The following is a 13,338-nucleotide window of genomic DNA, read 5'->3' as shown; positions in this document are numbered from 1 at the left end:
CCACACCTGGCTAATTTTTTGTATTTTTAGTACAGATGGGGTTTCACCATGCTAGCCAGGATGGTCTCGATCTCCTGACCTCATGATCCGCCTGCCTTGGCCTCCCAAAGTGCTGGGATTACAGGCGTGAGCCACTGCGCCCGGCCCACCTTTTCCTGCTTCATGGAACCATAGGCAAGATTCTTAATTTGCAAGATGCTGCCCAACAGGCTGCATGGGGGACCGAATTAACATTTTCCATCGCAGCAAAACACATATAACAAAACACACATTAGTCACCTCGTTCAGCACCCAGTATCAACCTGGCAAAGCTCAAGCTTTTTCCTGTTGGTCTCTGTTGTCTGTGATTCACTCCAGATGAGGAGAGACAACCTCCGAACGGTCATTCACAATGAGGTCTCTGGGCAAGGCAAAGAGCAGATAGTCACCCTGAGACAGGCCTGTTGAGCCTTCTTTAGGGCTCATCGAATGTGACTGGGCAAATAAGGAAGGTTCTCTGAGTGAGGCCTGCTGAGCTTCCATCAGCAACCCCTTCTGAGATCCCTTCCACATACATAACTGCGCACAAAGACGACAGGACAGAGGCCTTCCAAATCAGGTCCCTAACCGAGAATTCCAAGAGTATCCCTTCCAAACTACCCTCTTGTTCTCTGAGAAACCTCCTCGAAATCTTCCTGAAATCTTCCTGATTAAGGAGAAGTCTCCCAAACCAAGACTCTTCCTACTAGTTAGAAATCGCCAACCAAGAACCCCCAGGAGCCGAACAGACATCTCGAAGTGGAGCTACAGACGCAGACACCCCACGGTGGAGCTACAAACAGACATCCTGCAGTGGGGCTGCAGACACCCCACCATAGGGCTACAGAACCAGTCAGGAGAAGGAAGGAGGCATTGGCAGCGCCTAGGATACTCACCAATCCAGACAGCCTGCCATGGGGCTACAGACAGACACCCTGTGATAGGGCGACAGTTGAGGGACGTCTCCCCGTGACATTTCTCCATTGTGATGAAATCCATGCACATTGGATTGGCCATGCCCCCCGAGTCGAGAGAGTACCAGAGTCCTCCCCTAGTCCAAGAGAACTAGGCTGCCGCTTGGCCTGGCGTCTGGATCCATCACTGAATGGGGACCACTGAACCATGGGCGGGTAGCCACAAGGGCAATCCCAGATGAGCCCCCAAATTTGTAACTGCCCAAGGGTTTCCCCTTGCCCATTGCCTAGACAGAGCCGATTCATCAAGACAGGAGAACTGCAATAGAGAAAGGGTAATTCACACAAAGCCGGCTCTATGGGAGACTGGAGTTTTATTATTACTCAAATCAGTCTCCTCACTAGGTTGTTAAATGCAACTTAAAAATCTCACTGTACTCTATGTAAATTTAGAAACTTGAGAATGATTATCTTTCTGTTTAGTTGAACAGATTATCTTCAATAATAATTAATACTTATCAATTTAGTTATTTAAGTTATATAAAGCATTTTGACTGGGCATGGTGCCTCACACCTGTAATCCAGCACTTTGGGAGGCTGAGGCGGGTGGACCACTTGAGGCCAGGAGTTCGAGACCAGCCTGGTCAACATGATGAAACCCCGACTCTACTGAAAAAATAAAAACTAGCCAGGTGTGGTGGTGTGAACCTGTAATTCCAGCTACTCAGGAGGCTGAGGCAGGAGAATCACTTGAAGCTGGGAGGCAGAGGTTGCGAGAGCCGAGATCATACCACTGCACTCCAGCCTGGATAACAGAGTGAGCCTGTCTTTTTTTGAGACAGGCAGCCTGTCTCAAAAAATTTTATATATAAAGCATTTTGAACTATATTTACATTGAATAAATTGTTTTTTCACGTATAATGGTTCAAATTCCTGACAGGAACCAATGTATAACTCTACCCAGCAATAGCATGCCAAGCAAGAAAACTTCCATTATAAATACAATCAATCAAACTTACAATATGTCAAGGGGTTTAAACATTCCAAAACCACTCAGAAATGATAAAATTTTAAGTAACAATCTGCCTAAAAATCAAAAGATTGGAGCATCATATCCTCCCAAACATTGAAATATTTTAACAGTATATAGATTAATCTGAACTTATCACAGTAGTATTGACACTGGAGATCTGAATTATATTAATAATCCAAGTGAAAGACAATGATGGCCTGAATTCATGTTATATAGAACACCTGGCTAGATTTTTTTTTCTTTTGAAACAGGGCCTCGCTTTGTCACCCAGGCTGGAAGGCAGTGGTGTGATCTCGGCTCACTGCAACCTCCGCCTCCCTGGTTCAAGTGATTCTCTTGTCTTGGTCTCCTGAGTAGCTGGGATTACAGGTGTCCACCACCACGCCCGGCTAATTTTTGTATTTTTAGTAGAGATGGGGTTTCACCTTATTGGCCAGGCTGGTCTCAAACTCCTGACCTCAGGTGATCTGCCTGCCTCTGTCTCCCAAAGTGCTGGGATTACAGGCCTGATCCCTGGTTCTGATACCTTCAGCCTTAGACTGAGCTGAGTTCCTTGGATCCCAGTGTCTCCAGCTGGCAGACAGTCTGTCATGGGACTTCTCAGCCTCCATAGCCACGTGAGCCAATTCCCCTAATAAATCCCCTATCGTCTCTCTATTTATCCTATTGGATTTGTCTCTCTGGAGAACCATGATGAATGCAGTGAGTCTGAAGGAAAGCAGGAGCCAGGGTCCTGGTAACAGCGGCTGCCAATCAACCGTGTTCTTTCAGCTCTAAACTGATCCTCTAGAAGGAAAACTACTACTCTGTCTTCTCAAGCAACCTAACTTAATTTTTCTCTAACGTGCAGCTAGACCCAATTTGCGCCCTGCAAACTGCACTTTGTGCCCTGCCGAACACCTGGCTAGATTGGACAGCTGCTGTGGAGATAAAATTGCTATGACTCTATTGATAGGAAATGGGAGACTGAGAGACTAGGAGGAGTATATTGACTAAAATTGGCTTGGGCTGCATGTTGGAGAAAAACTAAGTCAGGTTGCTTGAGAAGATAGAGTGGTTTTTTCCTCCTGTAGGATAAGCTTAGGAGTAGAAAGAACATGGTTGATTGGCAGTTGCTGTTACCAGGACCCTGGTTCCTGCTTTCCTTCAGACTCACTGCATTCATCAGAGTTCTCCAGAGAGGCAAATCCACTAGGATACATGGATAGAGATATGACAGGGCATTTATTAGGGGAATTGGCTCATGCGGTTATGGAGGCTGAGAAGTCCCATGACAGGCTGTCTGCAAGCTGGAGACACTGGGATCCAAGGAGCTCAGCTCAGTTCAAGGCTGAAGGCCTCAGAACCAGGGATCAAGTGACTCTCAGTCCAAGGCTGAAGGCCTGAGAACCAGGGGAGCTGATCATGTGACTCAGTCCAAGGCTGAAGGCCTCCAAACCAGGGAAGCTGATCAGGTGACTCTCAGTCCTGAAGGCCGAGCACCTGGGAAACTGATCACATGACTCCCGGTCCAAGGCTGAAGGCTTGAGAACCAGGGAAGCTGATCAGGTGACTCAGTCCAAGGGTGAAGGCCTCAGAACCTGGGTGTTGTGGGGAAGCTGCTGGTGTGTAAGTCCACGAGCCCAAAGGCGGGAGCCTGGAGTTTTGATGTCGAGGACAGGAGAGGAAGGGTGTATCTGGGCTCCAGCAGATAAGCCAATGCATTCCCCTTTTATTTGCTTTCCTTCTCTCTGGGCCTGCAGCTAACTGGGTGGTTGCTGCCCACATCATTGAAGGTGGACATTCCCCACCAGGTTCACTTAGATCCCATGCAAATCTCTGGAGGCACCATCACAGCCACATCCAAAAATGATGCTTGGCCAGTTTTCTACGTCTTCCTTAATCCAGTGAAGGGGTCAGCTGGCTCATGTGCCAGGAGGATGCCGGAACCCATGAACATGCATGGGTGTTCCCAGACTTACAGTCAATCGGCCACCAATCTGTACACAAAAGCCCTGTGAGACAGAGGACTGCATGCTCCTCTTTTCTTTTTTTTTTTTTTTTTTTGAGACGGAGTCTCGCTCTGTTGCCCAGGCTGGAGTGCAGTGGCGCGATCTCAGCTCACTGCAAGCTCCGCCTCCCGGGTTCACGCCATTCTCCTGCCTCAGCCTCCCGAGTAGCTGGGACTACAGGCGCCCACAACCGCGCCCGGCTAATTTTTTTTGTATTTTTAGTAGAGACGGGGTTTCACCGTGGTCTCGATCTCCTGACCTTGTGATCCGCCCGCCTCGGCCTCCCAAAGTGCTGGGATTACAGGCGTGAGCCACCGCGTCCGGCCCATGCTCCTCTTTTCTAGAAGGGCTCACTGGACAGAGATGAGAGGAAAATTCCTAGTGTTGAAAAATGTAAAATTTCAATGTCCAAACTGAAGTTCTGCTGCTCATTTTTCTCAGGTTTGACATCTTGAAGTTCAAAGCTGAGGCTATCCCACAGCTGATGCATTTATCCAGAAGTTCATGGAGTCCAGAAGCTCTCCAGTCCGTCCGTAGTTTTTCAGGGTGTTCTTGGGAGAAAGTCTTAAGAACTCCCTCCAAAAAAAAAAAAAAAATGGATAAGGTAATTTCTTTTTTTCCTTTGAGACAGAGACTCACTCTGTCACGCCATCTGGAGTGCAGTGGCACAATCTCGGCTCACTGCAACCTCCACCTCCCAAGTTCAAGTGATTCTCCTGCCTCAGCCTTCCGAGTAGCTGGGACTACAGGCACGCCCACCACGACTGGCTAATTTTTGTATTTTCAGTAGAGACAAATTTCACCATGTTGGTCAGGCTGGTCTCGAACTCCTGCCCTCAAGCAATGCACCTGCCTCGGCCTCCCAAAGTGCTGGGATTACAGGCATGAGCCACCATGCCCAGCTGGGTCAAGCAATTTTTAAAAGGAGGCAAGTGCTGAAAATACAGGCCAAAGATGCCATAGTGAGGATGGGAGAGAAAGAACTGCCCTGGAATTCCTTTAAAGGAAGAGAAAGCACAACTGTGGTGACATTTGAAAAAGAAAGTCAAAGGCAGACATAAAAGAAGCAGATATCAGAAACAAATTAACGGGGTGACTTCAAGAGTGACAACTTTAAAGCAGTTCTATTTTGAGAGGCAGCAAGAACATGGCAAAGGAATCCACTGTCTCCTTTGCAGCTTGCCTTGCAAGGGTGACCAGCTGCACCCAGGACGGGACATGCTACAGCTGACTGGGGACACTCTCCTTCCCATATGCAGCAACGAAAGCTTCCCTTCTTATCAGTTTTGCAGTATTATTTTGAGGCAGCAGCAAACAGCAGCACAGGACAGAAAAGCCTTTTATCTGCCTTCATCCTGGAGATGAAATGAATCACGGTCTGTGGAGGAATACGCTGCGTGGCTCCGTTGACAACAGAAGCACAATTAACACTGAGATCTTGCACGTGTGTATCTAGGACATGCCAAGGAGGGAGTGCAGGATCATCGGCTAGGACTGACGGCGGTGTCCTGTGTGTATGGGGTACAGCCCATTCTCTATGAGGAAGACGCCACCTCTCAGTGCAGTGGTGGGAGTTGGCATAGAGGTGATGTGGAAACCCTGGGTGTCCTCCTGTCCCCCGAATCTCTTGAGGCTCAGTTTCCTCACTGCAGATGGGAACCATATTACCTCTCACCAGCCACTGGGAGGATCCAAGAAGAATGACTTGGTGATTCATGACCCAAAAAAGACATGTGTACGGAGCTGTGGGTGTGGCTCTGAGAACTGCACCTAAGAAAGATGCATGCACGGGGCTGTGGGTGTGCCTCTGAGAACCGCTGTAGCTAAAGCTGTGTCGAATATCAATTTGCTTACAGAAATCCCAGTGCCTGTGAGATCAGGGTTTGGTTAAAATCTGCACTCATTCCAGGGGACCTGGCTGCATTTCATGGCTGACCTTGCTGAACATTTCCAGCAGGCAACTGCAGTTCTGGGGTCAATTTGGTAGGCGTGTTCCAAAACATAACATTTACTTATACTCAGACTTGAAAACCATCTTTGTGCACCACCGCCCGCTCTCCACCAAGAACTGACTTTTCACCGAGGCCTCCAGAGTGTAATCAACCTTTCAGGTTTCTCATTCCATGGTGAATTCACAGATGTGAAAGGAAATACTTCCAAATGTTAGGATATCCGCTGGAATGTTGATCATTCCCCACAAAGTAGAGGATGGGTTTCATTGGCTCATTAATAGAATGGATCCCTCAAAGTACAGGATGGGTTTCATTGGCTCATTAATAGAATGGATCCCTCAAAGTACAGGATGGGTTTCATTGGCTCATTAATAGAATGAATCCCTCAAAGTAGAGGATGGGTTTCATTGATTCATAGAATGGATTCCCCAAAGTGGAGGATGGGTTTCACTGGTCATTGATAGAATGGATCCCCCAAAGTGGAGGATGGGTGTCATTGACTCATTGATAGAATGGATCATTGCATTTCCACTGGGAGCCAGACACTGTTCCTAAGGGTGCTGTTCCCAAGGGTCAAGGGTGCTGGGCCTGGGCCTTTGACTAACTCGTTTGGATCCTGTGCCTTGCCTGAGCCTCCCTGACTGACACATCTGCACCCCAGGGTGCCTGGCCTCATTTGCAATGGATGCTGCCAGCCAGGACTTTAATAATTTTAAGTTTATAGAGTCCATTCACCCTGTAGCTGATGGGAACATCTGACCAAATTTCTTTCCTTTCACCCCCTGAAATCCTCAGAAAGAAAGAAGAGACAGTGGGCCAGGCAGAGTGTTTCGTGTCTGTAATCCCAGCACTTAGGGAGGCTGAGGCGGGTGGATCACCTGAGGTCAGGAGTTCGAGACTGGCCTGGCCAACATAGTGAAACCCTGTCTCTACTAAAAATACAAAAATTAGTCTGGTGTGGTGGCACACGCCTGTAATCCCAGCTACTCTGGAGGTTGAGGCAGCAGAATCACTTGAACCTGGGAGGCGGAGGTTGCAGTGAGCCAAGATCACGCCATTGCACTTCAGCCTGGGCAACAGAAGGCAACTCCATCTGAAAAAAATAAAAAAGAAAAGACAGTGACAAATCATACCAAATGTTTACAAAGGAAGCAAGCATCCTTTTATGATGTCCCTTGAACTCCTACTAAACGAATGACCCACTGACCTGGTTTATGAACTACTCTCGTGAGCATGAGGCTGTGTGGTCACCGTGCAGAGCTGAGGTGTGGGCCTGCCCGGGCCAGCCTCGGGCACCACCACTGAAGCCAGTGCAGCCGACATTGGACTGCAGTCAGGGGCACGCCCTGAAGGCTGTTTCTACAAAGACCAAGCAGCCTTGGGGCCTCCAGGACAAAGGTTGTGAAGGAAGATTCCTAGGGCTGCTGGAACAGATGACACAAACAAGATGGCTTAAAACAACGGAAACCCGTCTTCTCACATTCTAGAAATCCCAAATCAGGGAGTCACTACGGTGGTTCTCCCTGACAGCTCTGGGAGAAGACCCTTCCTGCCTCTCCTGGTTTCTGGGGTTCTGGGCACTTCTTGATATCCCTTGGCTTCTAGCTGCATCCTTCTGATCTCTGCCTCCATCTCTGCACGACGCTCAGGGTCCTCTCTGTGTCTGTGTTCTAATGCCCCCCTTCTTTTAAGGACATAACTGGTCCGTGGATTTAGGGCCCACACCCTAATCTACTATGACCTCATCTTAACTGGTTCATATCTAAAGAGACTCCATCTCCAAAGCAGGTCATATGCAAAGGCTCTCCATGGTGTGAATTTGCAGGGAGAGTATTCAACTCAGGGCGCATCTTAAGCAAGGAAAACAAGGGGACCTCCAGGCCCTGGGGGGCCTCCCTGTAGAGTCCCTGCTCGGGCAGCAAGCACATCGGTGCAGGGGCCTCAGGCTTCCTCTCCTTGACTGAGGCACAAGACAACTTTTGGAGCTAAATGTCATGCAGCTTCATTAACAAACATTTATCAAGTGCCTATCGTGTGCCTGTCATTGGCTAAGTGATGCTCACTGGGAGGTGGAGGTTCAGCATTGCAGGAAATACGGTCCTTGGCCTCAGTGGGTTTCACCATTTCCCTTGAGTAAACTGTATTCGACTATTAATACCAAAAAGAGCCACAAAGAGAAGCACTCTGACAGTTCTACCAATTACTAACGTTTGTTGTTTGGTCACACGTGGCCATGAAAAAAATGCCCTAAATTCATAATTGTAAAAAATTTGTATCATTGAAAAGATAAAATGTATTCTTTGGAAATACTAGGTCTGTTGACATAGCAGTTCTGTGAATGAGAGGCTGACGCCCAGTGGACGTCTAGCCGCTCCTTTCGTCTCAAAATATTGGAGTGAGGGAGCGCGGGAAACAATATTCCTAAATACAATACAAGGTTTTACGATATCATAACCCCTTCTTTGCATTCAAAGAAAACAGAAAGATAAGGTTACAAACCTGAAGTTGTATTAAGAAAAAAGTATTACCTTCTGAAAATAACAATTAGAATCCCAGAGTCATGGCCCAGTCTTCTGATAATGTCCCAGATTCTTTTTTTTTTTTTTTTTTTTTTTTTTTTGAGACGGAGTCTCACGCTGTTGCCCAGGCTGGAGTGCAGTGGCCCGATCTCGGCTCACTGCAAGCTCCGCCTCCCGGGTTCCCGCCATTCTCCTGCCTCAGCCTCCTGAGTAGCTGGGACTACAGGCGCCCGCCACCGCGCCCGGCTAATTTTTTTTATTTTTTAGTAGAGACGGGGTTTCACTGTGGTCTCGATCTCCTGACCTTGTGATCCGCCCGCCTCGGCCTCCCAAAGTGCTGGGATTAATGTCCCAGATTCTTACAAAGAGGCACAGAGTACACACGTGTCAAGAGAAACTCTGTTATTGAGCCCTTGGGCTCTGTGTTAGATTGAATAACCTGAAGACAACCAGTGCTATTGTGTCTTTTGTTTGGACCTAAAGTCTTAAGCCTTATTCATAGCCCTTCAGCGTTCAGTCACATTCATCTACATGTTTATCTCCCTCCCTCCCTCCCTCCCTCCCTCCCTCCCTCCCTTCCTTCCTTCCTTCCTTCCTTCCTTTCCTCCCTCCCTTTTGTCCTTCCCTCCTTGCCTTTCTTCCTTCCTTTCTTCCTCCTTCCTTCCCTCCCACGCTCCCTCCCTCCCTGCCTTGCTTCCTCCCTCCCTCCCTTTTTTCCTCCCTCGCTGCTTTTCTTCCTTTCTTCCTTCCTCCCTTCTTCTCCAATCGTAATTTTCCTCAATCTGCTTTTTTTTCACCATCCCACTTAGGCCCGCTGCAGCCTCCTATACCGTTCAGGCTGCTTAGCGCCCCAGACAGCTCCAGGCCAGAGAGGATCGCCCAGCCCAGGGCTTCTCACTTCCACCTGCCCACCAATGACCTGCACACCTTGTGGACATGCAGATCTCATCTCAGCACAACTGGGGCGGGCCGAGAAGCTGCGTTTTTAACAAGCTCCTGCTGTGCGGCCCACGCGGGAGCACAGAGGGAGGTGGCTTGGGCAGACCCGGGCCCTCATGAGGCCCAGGTTCTTTCATTTCCCATCACGGTAGAGAAGGCTCAGAGGAGGCTGGCGGGGTGAAGTCCCAGCATGCGAGAAGGTGTGAACAGGGAGACGCCGCGTCGCGAGGGTGGGGTTCCCACAGCGCAGTCCTGAACCGGGTCGAGGCGGGAGCCGGCTGGCTGGTTTGCTTCTCTCCGGGTTGAGAATCCAACAGAGACCGACCGACCGAGGGGATGCAGCGCACAATCGCGAGGTGAGGCCTTCAGGTCTCCCGATGGGGACCCCAGAGGTGCTCTCTGGACACCCACACATGCGCCAGGGAATAGGGGCCTCCCTCCACGTGCACACTTTTGCTGGCTGGGTGTTTTTTCCATTCCCCGATCCCATCTGGATTGAGAACATCTCTCAGAGCAGAGTGCCACTTGCAGCAGCCAGTCAACATCCCAGCTGACCTCATGCCGGGTATCTGAAAGGGTCGGTTAAGACATTAAAGACACATTTTGTTCATTATGATCAAAAGCTTCTCTATTTGAAGGCAGACCACCCCCCCCAAGTCATGCTAAGGTCACTTAGAAAATAAAGAAGTGGGAGACTGAGGCGGGCGGATCACCTGAGGTCAGGAGTTTGAGACCAGCCTGACCAACAGGTGAAACCCCATTTCTACTTAAAACACAAAAATGAGCCAAGTGTGGTGGAGCCTGCCTGTAATCCCCGCTACACAGGAGGCTGAGGCAGGTGAATGACTTGAACCCAGGAGGCGGAGGTTGCAGTGAGCTGAGATGGCGCCATTGCACTTCAGCCTGGGGGACAGAGGGAGACTCCATCTCAACAACAACAACAACAAAAAAACAGAAAGAAAGAAAAGAAAAGAAAGAAAGAATAAAGAAAATAAGGAAGAAAGATTGAAAAGGCCAAGTGACTGTTCCCAAAGAAGGTGCAGTACAGCAGGACCGACAGTGCCTCCTTGCCTGAGTCATCGCTGACTCACCACCCACATCTTCTTCCTGACGCTTAAATTATGTTCTCAAAAGGCCAGCTCCTCGGAGGCATCGGATCCAAACTGCTGGCAGCATTTACAGCCTGTGACATTTTCAGTTGAAATGATAGAGCACTACTGAAACGTCGCAAATTCAGAATAATCTGTTTGGATGACAGATCCCTTTCCTTCCAATCCAATGGCAGTGTCTTTTAGATTTTTTAAATCAGGATATTTTCTTAAAATTAGTAATTGACTACAGTATTATAATTAATGCTATTTGCAAATGGTTATAAAATAAATGCAAATAGTTTCTGTTATCATTGCTCTTCTTCTCTTCTGATAGTGATAAATCTGGGCCATTCTCTTCTTTTTAAGACACAGTCTCGTTCTGTCTCCCAGCCTGGAGTGCAGTGGCACGATCTCAGTTCACTGCAACCTCCGCTTCCCGGGTTCAGGTGGTTCTCCCTGCTCAGCCTCCCTACTGGTAGCTGGAACTACAGGCGCATGCCGCCACGCCTGTCTAATTTTTGTATTTTTCATAGAGACAGGATTTCACCATGTTGGCCAGGCTGGTCTCAAACTCCTGACCTCAAGCCATCCACCCATCTCGGCTCCCAAAGTGCTGGGATTACAGGTGTGAGCCACTACGCCCAGCCAATCTGGGCCATTCTTGACTGCTACAGAGAAAAAGGTAAGATGAAAAGGAAGATGTCAATGAATTGCTGCTTTTTGGCTGCTTAGAATGAGAAATTTACAAGGCTAGGATGCCAGGAATTTTTTCTTTTTCTTTTTTCTTTTTTTTTTTTTTTTTGAGATGGAGTCTTGCTCTGTTGCCAGGCTGGAGTACAGTGGTACAATCTCAGCTCACTGCAACCTCTGCCTCCCAGGTTCAAGCAATTCTCCTGCCTCAGCCTCCCAAGTAGCTGGGACTACAGGTGAGCGCCACCACGCCCAGCTAATTTTTGTACTTTTAGTAGAGGCGGGGTTTCACCATCTTGGCCAGAATGGTCTTGAACTCCTGACCTCATGATCCACCCGCCTCGGCCTCCCAAAGTGCTGGAATTACAGGCGTGAGCCACCACACCCGGCCAAGAAACTTTCAAAATGGGAAGTACAAGTTATTTTACCCACACACCAAAAACTTCATATTTCAGCTCACATTCTTTTTTTTTTTTTTTTTTTTTTTTTTTTTTTTTGAGACAGAGTCTTGCTCTGTCATCCAGGGTGGAGCGCAGTGGTGCAATCTCGGCAGTGGTGCAATCTCAGCTCACTGCAACCTCCGCCTCCTGGGCTCACGCCATTCTCCTGCCTCAGCCTCCCGAGTAGCTGGGATGACAGGCGCCTGCCACCACTCCCGGCTAATTTTTTGTATTTTTAGTAGAGACAAGGTTTCCCCGTGTTAGCCAGGATGGTCTCAATCTCCTGACCTCGTGATCCTCCCGCCTCGGCCTCCCAAAGTGCTGGGATTACAGGTGTGAGCTACCGTACCTGACCTCAGTTCACATTCTTGATGAAGACAACGTGCTGCATATAATGTTCAAATTACTTTTTGAAAATACTGTTATATCACAGCTAGGTACAATACTCGTAGGGAAATGGGGGCAGTTGAATAGTCCTGCTTTTGGGGGTGGTGGACATCACTCTGAGGCTGGAGGATGAGGAATAGCAATGGGAGCATGTGAACGGTAAGAGTATTCAGGGAGGGAAAGGAAGACAGGTTTTAAGGGGAAAAAAACGTGAGGAGGATTATATAATTGTTTTAAAATAATCATCTTTGGCTCTAAAGATCAAAAATGAGTGACACCAGTCTGAGGTAAGACAGGCAGTTGCTGAGCAGATGTTCTTGCAGAAGTATTTTTTTGTGTAAGGCTGTGATAGCCTTTGTGCAAGGTTGTGGGTTTTGCAGTCTTTTGTGATAGTTTTTGTTATCAGGAATAGAACTGTGAGAACCGTCTTTTCATGACCTTCCTTGGCTGTACTTGTCAATGGTTTTTTTGTTTGTTTGCTTGTTTGTTTATTTGTCTGAGACAGGGTTTTACTCTGTCACCCAGGCTGGGGTGCAGTGACACGATCTCAGCTCACTGCAGCTTCTGCCTCCTGGGTTCAAGCTAATCTCCTGCCTCAGTCTCCCAAATAGTTGGAATTACAGGCATGTGCCAAATGTCGCACCAACCTAATAGTACTACAGTAGCACAAGAATTGTTGTATTTAACCAATGAATACTAAAGGATATTTTTAGGTTAGCTTCTGTTAAGTTACCAGCAGAAGCTATTAATTGTGAAGTTGTAATTGCATCATTCTTCTGCCAAGTGAAAAAAGGTAGCATTAACGGGGGTAAAAGTCTCATTATGATATGGAGTCTTGTTCTGATGTCTTGGAAAAAGCTGTCTACAGTGTGAAAACATCAACTTCTCTTTCTGATTTATAGCTTAAGTGGCTCTGGTAATGACATTGGGCAGCTTGCTAAACTTTCTGTGTGGCCCACACGTAAGCATGACACTTGTTTCTTAAAATTTATCTAGTTTCAGTTTATAGGGCTTTAGAAACAGAGCAGTTTTTTTTTGTTTTTTTTTGGAGATGGAGTCTTGCTCTGTTGCCAGGCTGGAGTGCAATGGCACAATCTCAGCTTGTTGCAACCTCTGCCTCCCGGGTTCAAGTGATTCCCCTGCCTCAGCCTCCCAAGTAGCTGGGATTACAGGCACGTGCCACCACACCTGGCTAATTTTTTGTATTTCAGTAGAAATGGGATTTCACTATGTTGGCCAAGATGGTCTCGATCTCCTGACCAATTTTTGTCTTTAGTTCAAGAATTATAGCTAAATACTGGAGGAAATTAGAAGAATTTAGTATCTAGTTCAGTCCATAAATAAATAACAAGAACTTGAAATCA

The sequence above is a fragment of the Macaca mulatta genome, chromosome 18 (genome assembly GCF_049350105.2).
Source record: "Macaca mulatta isolate MMU2019108-1 chromosome 18, T2T-MMU8v2.0, whole genome shotgun sequence".
NCBI classification, from domain to species: Eukaryota; Metazoa; Chordata; class Mammalia; order Primates; family Cercopithecidae; genus Macaca; species Macaca mulatta.
The sequence above is the reverse complement of the archived record's forward strand: the minus strand, read 5'-3'. Positions refer to the sequence as shown.